The sequence below is a fragment of the Eptesicus fuscus genome, chromosome 9, assembly GCF_027574615.1.
Source record: "Eptesicus fuscus isolate TK198812 chromosome 9, DD_ASM_mEF_20220401, whole genome shotgun sequence".
NCBI classification, from domain to species: Eukaryota; Metazoa; Chordata; class Mammalia; order Chiroptera; family Vespertilionidae; genus Eptesicus; species Eptesicus fuscus.
Genome location: NC_072481.1, coordinates 84,361,040 through 84,371,613, shown reverse-complemented (window position 1 = coordinate 84,371,613; position 10,574 = coordinate 84,361,040).

The window sequence follows — 10,574 nt, the reverse complement described above, 5'->3', positions numbered from 1 at the left end:
GGCGTGTGACTCAGAAGGAGTCAGTGTGAGATTTTGTAAATAAAGGTTGGGATGGAGAGGGCTTCTTTTTCTTTGGATCATAAACTATAAATCTATGCTTGGCAGTAAACATCTTTTTCTCATTGTGGGGAGTGTCTATAGTAAGAGAGAATGAGTCCACATGCAAAAAGAAGCAAAGCTATCTGGCATGGCAACAGCCCTGATCCTGTTGTCTGTGCCTTTGGATCCAACCATTTTGGAAGTTTGCTCTTAGACAACCTACTTCCTAAGGCAACAAACATGCTTGTTTTCAGGAACCTAGAAGAAGCGGAGCTTCTTTCACTTGCAAAAAGAGTGTCCTTACTAACCCTCTGCAGGAAGTATTCTCCTTGGGGCAATTTGCACCCCTGTGGCACCACATTTAGGATCTTCTCAGTTGACATGTTGCATTGAATTTCCAGATTATGCTTAAGGTAGGTACCAGCTACATTGTAAAATTGTGTGTGAGAGGGGAGGGGGAAATGACAAAAGGCGTTTTCTATGGGTCCTATGATAGCAGAAATAGAACGCAAACTTAGGCCTTAGGAAAATTCCAGAGTGATGGTCATTGGGGGCATGGTAACTCAGTGAGAAGCAGATACACACTCTTATTTCAAATTCATTGATTTACATACACATTTTTTAACAATGAAAGAAAGAGCAAGACAGTTTTACTATTAAGGGTGGGGTAGCAGTGTTTTGTCTACCTGTAGATCCATATAAATATTTATATTATATTTCCTTGCCAATTAACTTGTACTTGTTAATTGCTGCTTAGATTTCATTCATCTGTCCACCAATACTTACTAATTGCCCAATAGAATGTGAGGCACCATGGGAGTTACAAAGATGAATAATACCCAGATGCTGCCCTCACTTGTTAAATACCTGTTCGGTAGCAGCCAAGGGGACTTCATGAAGATAAACTTGTGTTGAAAAAAAAATCACACCGTAAAGTTGTGTAAGTTTCTATTTTAAAATCATCTGGTTCTAATTTACTAAATTTAATGCTTTAGAGTCAATGCCAAAGTGCTACATTTGATTTATGGAAATACTTTAGCACATTTTTTCCATCGCACTCTTGTACAATATATTTACCGCCCTTTTGTTATGGTTAGAGAGATTATGGACCTTAAAAAAAGCTCTCTTTATGAGCTTGCTGATATTTTATTATAAAATGCCATAAAATGGACTAAGAAGTCTAGTAAACAATCATATTCACTTAGGAGCATTCCACATGGATTAGCTGTGTGTGTGTGTGTGTGTGTGTGTGTGTGTGTGTGAACATTTAACAGAGAGGTCCATCTGGAAAATGGATGTTAAAAAACTTTCACTTTACCCCAAACCACTTTTTTTCAGAGCAGACAAGTTCTTCGGGGGCAGGGATGTGTGTGAGAAATGGGGACTGGGGATGTTTAAATAGTAGCCATAACATGTTATACTGCTAACAGAATAATAATGTTAATACCAAGAGATAAAAGAATGTCATAGACCCAGACTTCCATCATCCCAGAAGGAGCTTACAAGATATTCCAGTAAAATGGGATACAAGACTGTGGACATAAGTCCCACCTGTCAGTGGCTCAGGGCCTGGGCATCCATGGGCAGGGCAGTGGCACGATCTGCCTCAGGTTGGGGAGATGCCAGGGTGCTCCCGCTTCATCCACTCTCTCGACATGCTCATCCACTGGTGTTCTGATTGCACTGAAGAGGCCCAGGTAGATCTGTCCCAGGTCCTAGGAATGAGCCACATCTACGTGGCCTTTGGCCTCTGGGCTCGACCATCTTCCTTGGCATGGCAGTTTGGTATTTTACAGAAACATCAAGACCTCTTGCCAACCTTTTCACTGAAGCCTCCCAGACGGGCTGTGGTTTAGCCAACAAAGCCCGCCCTGGATTTCAAAGTGGTGTTTAAAGTTTGCGTGCATATTCATTTTGTTCCTGCTTCACGGGCCTTCCCTGGGCTTACAAAAATGAGAGGTTTTTCACTTCACACCCACATAAAATAAGATGGCCGCCTAGGAATTCCCCTCTGCTTCAAAGCACTACACACACACACACACACACACACACACACACACACTGAGTGGCCAGATTATTATGATCTCTGAACGCATAATAATCTGGCCACTCAGTGTATATCCTATATAATAAAAAGCTAATATGCAAATTGTCCCCTCGACCAGGAGTTCGACCAACAGGCAGGCTGGCCAACCGCCCATGTCCCCTCCCCCGGCCAGGCTGGCCAGACCCCACCCATGCACGAATTCATGCACCAGGCCTCTAATATATATATAGATATACACACACACACACACACACACACACACATACATACACACACACACACACATATATATGTACATATATATGTATACACACACACACACATACATATACATACACACACTGAGTGGCCAGATTATTATGCATTCAGAGATCATAATAATCTGGCCATTCAGTGTGTGTGTGTGTGTGTGTGTGTGTGTGTGTGTGTGTGTGTGTGTGTGTATGAAAGTCTCAAGGGAAAAAACCCTTGTATATATATGAAAGTCAAGAAAACTAGTTTCCCTCAAACAGAGTTCAGATGACTCTTGTAAATAAAAAATTATAAAGGTCAGCCCAGTCAAAATGTTTTCTTTCCAACAGGCTGTCTTTCCAGCAAGTTCTATGATATAGGATACAGGGGTTCAAATGCAACAGAATGAATGGTGAGTGACTGTCTGGCTAGGCTCAAGGGCCTCAAGGAATGAGGTCTTGCATTCTCGCACATTGAGACAAGGCCCAACCATCAAGAAACTGTCTAATATTGCTCGTCTCTGTCTGGCCATGATCTGTTTTCCCAACTCCTCTGCCCTGGAGACCAGTCTTCCCATCGCATCTTGAAATCACTGTAATAAAAAATGAAATTAAAAATACAACAACAACAACAAAGTACAGAGATGGCCGTGATCTCTTCCTCCTGATTCTTCTTTGGAATGTCTCCGATTTCACTTCCTCAAGTTCAAGTATTCCTTCCTGATCCTCAGCTCAAGTCTTCCCCTTGAAATGTACTCCAGCCTCTACTGATGAGCCATTTTCCTGAACCGTGCTATGCTCACAGTCCTTTCCACCTTGGCTAGCATTGGCATCGTGGAGCCATTGTGGACCACTTGTGAATCCCTAATTATGCCTTGTCTGATAGTGAGTGTCTTATGCTTGAGTAACAGTTGATCTTGGAAGTTGGCAATCCCCTGTTTGACCCAGGCAATAGCTATTTGTTTTCATCAGCATACGATTCACCATTTTAAAGTGTACTACTCAGTAGTTTTTAATAAATCCACAGTGTTTTACCACCATTGTTATCATCTAATTCCAGAACATTTCATCACCCCTCCAAAAAAGTCCATGCCTATCAGCAGTCACTACCCATTTCTCTTCCCCCCACCCCTAGGCCCAAACCCCTGGCAACCACAATCACCAATCTAATTTCTGTCTGGCAAGAAAAAGTTATAACTGACTTCATGCATTTTATTTCCAGCATAGCTTCAAAGGCTGACACAAACATGAGACTGACCATTAAAATTTTTGTATGTATTTAAAAGGATTTTTTTGGTTGTATGAACACATATATACCTTTAATACTTGCTAGGGAATGTGGAGTGATAACCAAAAAATGGTAATTAAATATAGAAAGGGAAAGCAAAAGTTGAGGGGAGTGTTGGCGAGTGAAGCCTTTAGAAAGAGGAGAAAGAAGGTCTTGTCATAGAGACAGAAGGATCATTCTCTTTGTATTTACCACGTAGAGGTCTTATCATGTGCCAGATACAGCTAAACACATTATCTAATCTGTGTAACAACCAATCAGTAGTAGGTAGGAATCCTGCTCTAGGCAAGGTACCTGGTGACTAGAGAGGTGAAAGCCTTGTCCAGGATCACACAGTGAGGGTTCAACCGAGGCTTGTCTGGCTTCAAATCTCATGATCTTACTACCCTTGTTATTTCCTATGAACACTGTGGCTCTACAGATCCTTCAACTGGTCCCCAAAGTACCCTGGTATGGAAATCACTATTCTGTGGTCAATAGCAGAAAGCAGGGACTGGTATTACAAACGTTTCCCCAGCCAGCACAGAAAAGAACCTCGTTTACTGTGTTAGGTCTCTCAGGTTCCCGGGGTCTGTGGCTTTCACGGAAGCTAACAGAACCTCTGGCCTATCACATCCCCAAGGCGAGTCTTATCCAGAAGCAGTTTTGTCCAGGCACTTGAGGCCAACTCTCTGGTTGGCAGTAAGCCTCCTGAATACCAGAGCTACTCTGCCTTTCTCCAGTGCTGGTAACTTACTTCATGGGAGACAGAGAACCCATCTTGCTCCTGGGTGGCCCTGCTACCTGTACATGGCTCTCCTTGATGGGCTGGTCTCTACGGACTCAGCCAAGTGTCTTTCTCATCTCTTGCCATCTACCTGCTATCTCCTCTACCTCGTCATTAAATAGTGATGCTCCCCGTGGCTCTCCCTTTGTTCTCTCTCTCTGAGCAATACAACCCACTAGCAATGCTTCCATTGTCACCCATCCACATGCCAATGACTCCCCAGTTTTCATTTCTGTGATAGTTAATTTTGTATGTTAACTTGGCTGGGCAACTGTGCCCAGATATTTGGACAAGCATTATTCTGTGTGTTTCTGTGAGGGTGTTTGGATGAGATTTACATTTAAATGGATGGACTTTGAGTAAAGCAGATTTCCTTCCTTTTGTGTGTGGGCCAATCAAATGAAGGCCTGAGGAGGCCAGAGGCTAAACTTCCCTGAGCAAGAGGAAATTCTGAAAATTTCCTTTGGACTTCATCAGCAACATCAAGTCTTCCTGTTTCATTGAACTTGAATTGCAACTCTTTCCTGGCCATGATTTGTAAGGCCAAAATCTCCATCAGATTTTGGCCTTACCAACACTGTACAAATAAACGAGCCAATTTTATTTAAAAAATTTCTCTTTTTCTACATATATGTGCATCCACTTAGGTTTCCAATGCATTCTTTTCACCGAAAAACTTTAAGAAAAGGCAAATCTGATTAGGTTCCTTCTAGGCTTAAAGGGTTTCATCCAAATTTTCTCAAGAAAAAGTAACAAAATGAAATAAAACAAAACAGAAATCCCCAATGTGGCCTGGCCTGTACTAGCACTTCTCCTGTGTGCACCAATCTCCTGCGGCTCTTACTAAAATGCAGCCCGGTTCCATAGCCTGGGTGGAGCCCGAGAGTCTGCATGCCCAGCAAGCTCCTGGGGAATGATGGAGCTGCTGGTCCATGGACACGCTTTGAGTGTCACTGGCTTAGAAGACCCAGGATGATTGGGCCTCTGCCTGCCTCTTTGTTTTTTCCCCTTGAGACTTGCCTTGAATGCAATGTTGCAGCCACTGGCCTTTTAGTTCCTCCAGTGCAACACGCTGCCTTTCACCTCAGGGCTGACAGCACTCCACCTCCTGATTCGCTCAGTGTTCAGGATTCATCTGAAACTTCACTCTGTTATTGTGGTGGAGCTCCTGGTTGTATGTCACCTTTGCACACCACCCTTCCATGAAGTTCATCACACTTGTTAGTTCTTGTCCAAAATCCAGCTTTCATATGAGGCTGCAAGTGCATGAGAGCAGGAAGCATGTCTATCTCATTTACTGCCTCGTTACTGTGTATGGCTTAGACAAAATGCTGAGCACCTAGAATTGCATTCACTCATTTAAAAAAAATGTTTTTATTGATTTCAGAGAGAGGAAGAGAGAGGGAGAGAGGGCTAGAAATATCAATGATGAGAGAGAATCATTTATCGGCTGCGTCCTGCACACCCCCTACTGGAGATTGAACCTGTGACCCAGGCATGTGCCCTGACTAGGAATCAAACAGTGACCTCCTGGTTCATGGGTGGACACGCAACCACTCAGTCACGCTGGCCAGGCTGTATTCACTCATTTTTAATTTGGTCCCAATAAGTCAGTCAGTTTGCTCAACAAACATTTATTGAGTACTGCAGGGTTAGGTTTGACTATGAGTGACAGAAAAATCGTAGAAGAACAGGCTTAACCAAGGCAGAAGTTTATTTTCTTCTCACTTATTAGAAGTCTGGAGGAAAGCAGTGTAGAGCTGACTGAGGGCTTTATGAAGTCTGCAGAGACCCAGGTTCCTCCTATCTCATGGTTTGTCCACTTCAACAAAAGGTTCAAGGCTGCGCAAGCTATAGCCATCACATTTGCATTCCAGTCAGCAGGAAGGAAGAAGGCGGAGAAAAAATGTGCCTCTTCTCAGGAAGGTGCTCATGGACCCCCTGCTCACATCCTGGTAGCCAGATCATGTTAACATAAACACAACTAGCTACAAGGTAAACTGGGAAATGACTAAGGAAGAAGAGAATGGGTGCTAGAGGAAGACTATTAGTGTCAGCCGCAAGTACTTACTGTGTAAACGGGTATACTGGTAGTAGGTGCTCGATAAACTATTTGCTGAATGTGTACACATCAGGCTTTGTCCTGCTGTCAGGATAGCCTTCTGCTCATGGCAGACAGTCACACTGGGCCAGTAGGTCATATATTGCATTTTCTTCCCCTACTGAGAGGTTATGCTCTGTCTGCTGGTGTAGGCTTTTTCCCAGCTCCGGACCCTGGGTCTGCCCTCCTGGTACAGTGTTGTGAGTGTAGGAGTCATGACTGAAGAAGCTCCCAGAGGCTCCAGCTAGGACCAGGTCCCTCCGAACCCACAGAAGTGCCTGTGCCATGACTTCTGGGTACTGAAATGGGTCATGAGCCCACCTTGTTCTCAACACATCGTACAAAGAGATGTACAGATGGATGGGTGTGGCCAAAGCGTAGCCAAACATCAACCCAACTTGCGTATCAGAGAGAAGGGAGGGAGGGAAAAGCTGGGACTAGGAGAGGAAAGAGACCCTGCTGGTCTTTCCCCTAACTGGCCATTGTCCTTGGAGGTCAAAGATGGTGTGAAGTCGCAAAATTTTGTGAAATGTTGGCTCTGGATGAGAGTTAGAGTCCCACGACAAATTTAGGAGCCAAAACCTAAATTTAATTTGCCACACCATAAAAATGAGACAATTGTACCTAGCCTTGCTGGAATCACCACATCACTCTCCATCAGTTTTCCTTTCAGGTGGCTTCTAACATCTCTCCTTTTCCTCGGCATCATCAATGCTAAGGGGAAACATCCCTGGGTACCTTACCACACTTAGGAGGAGAGAGGCAGCTAAGTGCCCAGAATCACATTCTGAATCTGCTGAGGATTGAATCTACTGAAGTGCTCCGGGCCCCCACTCCAGCATGCCGACATTCATTCACTAGGGTTCCCTCCTCTCAGATCAGAGAGAGACCTGTTAGCTGAGTCCAGAGGCAGTTTTTGAGTTTGACAACGATCATTCCTTGGGGTAAGTGTGCTGGGAATGCACTGTGACTTCAGCTCTGAGATTCCAGAAGTGGGCACAGTCCCTACCCCACTCCTCTGAGCACTGAAGGGCCCTTAAACTTCACCATGCTCTGAGGTTTCCAAGTTCTCATTTGCAAATCAATTTAACAAGGCCCCAGGCTAACCCCCCTGGTCAACAAGATTAAAATGGTACTTCTCACTAGATTGGGGAATAAAACCACACACCTGCACATTTCTCACTATCTTTAACTTTCATCTCTAACTGCACTTTCATATCTCTAGGCGCTGTGCCTGGATCTTCCACCTGTGGGAAGCTCTCGGAATTTTGCTGCTATAATAAGACTTAAAGCCGACCATGGGTTTTGTGATAAGTGACTGTTTACTTTGGGTTTTAAAGAAATACAACCTATAGTGGAAAGAATAAATGCAATCCTATAAAAAAATAAAGTCCTATGAAAACTGGTTGTTGATTATTTCATTCTCTCAATCTTAACTCTCTCAACATGGAACATTGAATTCAAACTTACCTAATATAGACAACCCGATGCTAACATTTCAGAAAAGATAAAGGTTTTCGAGATCAATAAAGGTGTTTTGTTGTTTTGGTTGTGGTTGTTTTGTTTAAATCACCTTTCTTGGTCTCTTGCTCTCTGTTAATGGGATATCAGTGATGGGGACACTTCATAGGCAGGAATTAAGCAGGTAGGATAGTTAGCTGAGGAGCTCAAATCCACACCACAGAGGAAACTAATCACCATTTTTGTGGAGAAGCCATGTCCAGAAGCACCTTCAGCTCTCAGGGTTCTCTCTTCCTCTAAAGTGGGCGGGACCCATATTGGGGCCCAGTTTTGGAGGTGAAAATGCTGAGGCCTGCTCATTTTCTGTAGAAGGGATTTGTCCAGCCAGCAGAGCCAGTTCAGCCCCACTCCAGGTTTCTGCATTTGGGTCCAGTTCCCTTCCACTCACTAGCGACCCATGAAAGTTTCAAGCCTCAGAGGCAGGCGCTCAACCACAGTGCCACTTGGGAAAACAAAACAAAACTGGGAAGATGCATGGCTTAACTGAAGAATATGGTCCCTTATCAGGTGTTTCTACAAAGAAATGACCCTTGTACTCTAGTTGCCCCAGAATGTTTGACTAATTTCTCTGTGGATCAATTCCAGGAGTATATTTGCTGTGGGTCCCGTGCTGCTTCATGCCTCGGCACAAGTCTGTGTGTGTGTTTGTGTGTGCATGCGTACGTGCATGCATTTCTTTGTGCGTATATACACATGTGTGTGTGGGGAGGGGGGGAGGATGAAGTGAAAAATTCTTCTCTTACCTCCTGCTTTTTAAAAATCCTCACCCAAGGATATGTTTTCATTGATTTTAGAGGGAGAGGGAGAGGGGGGGAGGGAGGTAGGGAGAGAGAGAGAGAGAGAGAGAGAGAGAGAGAGAGAGAGAGAGAGATCTTGTTGCCACCTATATGCACCCTAACCAGGGAACCAGCAACCTGGGTATGTGCCCTAGCTGGGAATCAAACCTGAAACCTTTGGTGCAGGATAGGATGCTCTAACCACGGAGAACACTGGCCAGGTATTACCTCCTGCTTTAATTTCACATAAATGCCTGTCCTATATCATGTGCCTCTGCTCTGCCCCGTGGTTTGAGGCTGTGTTATTTGATTCCTGTCCATCACAGATTGTATTTTGCTCTCCCCACTCGAATCAGAGGCTGATCTTCTATCCCCACATGAAGCACCGCTTCTGCTAGACTTTCACGTCAGCTCTGTCCTGGGGGACTCCTAGCAGCGGCCGTGGAGGCCTCTCTAGAGACAACTGGTATTCTCATTTTCTACCAGCCTGAGCATGTCAGGAACTTTCCGGCCCACTGGAAGCTGAGAGTATGGATGAATACAAAAATCAAAACAGGGCTTTGGAAGCTCTAAGAGGGTGCCAATCAAGTGAAGGAGCAGTAGGTGCCTCTTGAAATATCCAAACCAGCTCTCATGTCCTTACCCTGTGGTAATTCACTTATCTCTGCTTAGTTGGAATGCCTCGGCAAAATGTCTCAGCACAAAATCGGCGCTGATATTCTCTGTGAGTCTGAGTGAGCCTTTCCCTTCCTTTAAAGAGAGTAAAACAAATGAACACGTGCACACAGTCACACCCTACCCCACCCAACACACACACACACACAATCACAGACACACACTAAACACGATTCACTGCAAATTGGCGTTAAAGACCCTAGAAGTTATGGCTGACCTTTTCCCAGGCCTCCTGGAAGCACCCCCCTTTCATGGTCAAAGAAACATTATAGAGATCAGAAAGGAGCTGCTAGGAAATCGACATCTTTGTTCCATGTACTTACACGGTTCCATTATGTAGAGCCTTCTGCACATGCAAACAAAGCATTACTTTCTTAACATGCAAAGTTGGAAATGACAACTATAGAGAAACTAATTCCTAGCCGAGTGTAGTTCTCTTTTCCCAGAAAAAGCTCTAGCTCTCAAACATATGGCTTGTTTGTATGTAAATTGGTTTTGTACCCCAGGGTCAGCATATCCTTAAGCAAATAAAATGAGAGAGAGATAGAGGTGATAGTACAGCCCCTTTTGCGTCCCCCCCCCCCAATTTTAACACAGAAATCATTCTTTTGGAAAACTGGGCTTGAGCTTGATGTTTTTAATGCTTACTGATGGTCGCCTAGAAACAAAACATTATCTTCTGGGGGGAAAGTAGGGACATAAGAATGTTTAAGTTTGTCTTAATAAGCAAAGAATCTTGCAAAACAGCTGAGTCCTGAGGAAACCAGGACATGTTCTTTCAAGAACCTCTAGATAAGGATCAGATTATGGGCAAAAGAAAATACATTAGACTTTAGTCCTAAGATTAGGGTTCCCATTCGTTTCTCATGTCCTATTTTAGTTTTGCACACTCACACATGGGTACAGTTATTCAATTTACAAAAACTTGTCAAATCAAATTGAGCTTTAATTTTTGTTAATAATAATAAAAAATTTTCACCTTGTAGGATTTTAAGGGAGGAAAAGATATAATGACATCAAACAAAGCCTCCCAGTTACAGAAATCTGGCCTCCCCCATTGGGTTGTAGGGAGTAAGTGTATGCAGCAGTTGGCATTTCTGAAGAGAAAATTTGATCAGGGTATACACCTCA